At 40.7% G+C, this 783-nt stretch overlaps 1 long non-coding RNA gene across 1 annotated transcript; it reads left to right on the plus strand.

The window, feature by feature from the left end:
- LOC104774550 lies at positions 1–632 on the plus strand. Its single transcript, XR_765386.1, has 2 exons — positions 1–40; positions 185–632. It is a non-coding gene; the product is annotated as an uncharacterized LOC104774550 (long non-coding RNA).
- Positions 633–783: the final 151 nt, after the last annotated feature.

Consider the following 783-nt stretch of genomic DNA (forward strand, 5'->3'; position numbering starts at 1 on the left):
TCGTGTTGATCTCGACACCAACTCTCTCTCGGAACAACCTGTAAGTGGGAACCGTTTCTTTCTTTTTTTTGGTTCGTATCTGAATCATAGCTTGACCTACTGAGTCTATAGCAGATCTTATGCATGTGCTAGGATCTCTAGTTCCTTTGTTTAGATCCTATACTCACGAATGATCCAATTTCAGCTGGGTAAGCTTGTCCTTGGCACTGATCTACCTTACCGGATGACTGTTCATCCTCGCGAAGGTGGTCTTATCTGCTCATCGCCAGACAGTTGCAGGTGAGTTCTCTCATTCGACTTCACAACTCATTAGCTTCGTGATTTGTAGAGTTTTGCTATTAGAATTTCGGGCTTTACGTTTGAGTAATCTGTATACAAATAGAGATAAATTGTGTCTATTGATAGCTGTGACCTCGTCGAATCACAACCTTAGTACGAAGAGTAAGAGTAAAATGTAAACAAGGAACGAGACTAGATTTTGGGCAATTGATATTGCCTCTTTTTGGCTTTTCTATTTCTTAAATACTGAAAACAACGAAAGGGAAATGGAGTGATCACCACTCCTACAATTCAGGAATTACAGGGAAAGAGGTGAAATGGATCCTAACAAGTAGGAAGAGCAATTCCACTTATTTGCATAACCGTAAAACAGAACGACTAAGTCTTGCTTAATCTAAATATTTCCTGTTGGGCTTCTTGACTCTCGTGGACTGTCTTCTTGACTGAAGCCCACTATCAACCCCAACGACTTCATCTTCATCATCTACACTCGCACACTCATCA

Source organism: Camelina sativa, unplaced genomic scaffold, assembly GCF_000633955.1.
Source record: "Camelina sativa cultivar DH55 unplaced genomic scaffold, Cs unpScaffold03534, whole genome shotgun sequence".
Taxonomy (NCBI): Eukaryota; Viridiplantae; Streptophyta; class Magnoliopsida; order Brassicales; family Brassicaceae; genus Camelina; species Camelina sativa.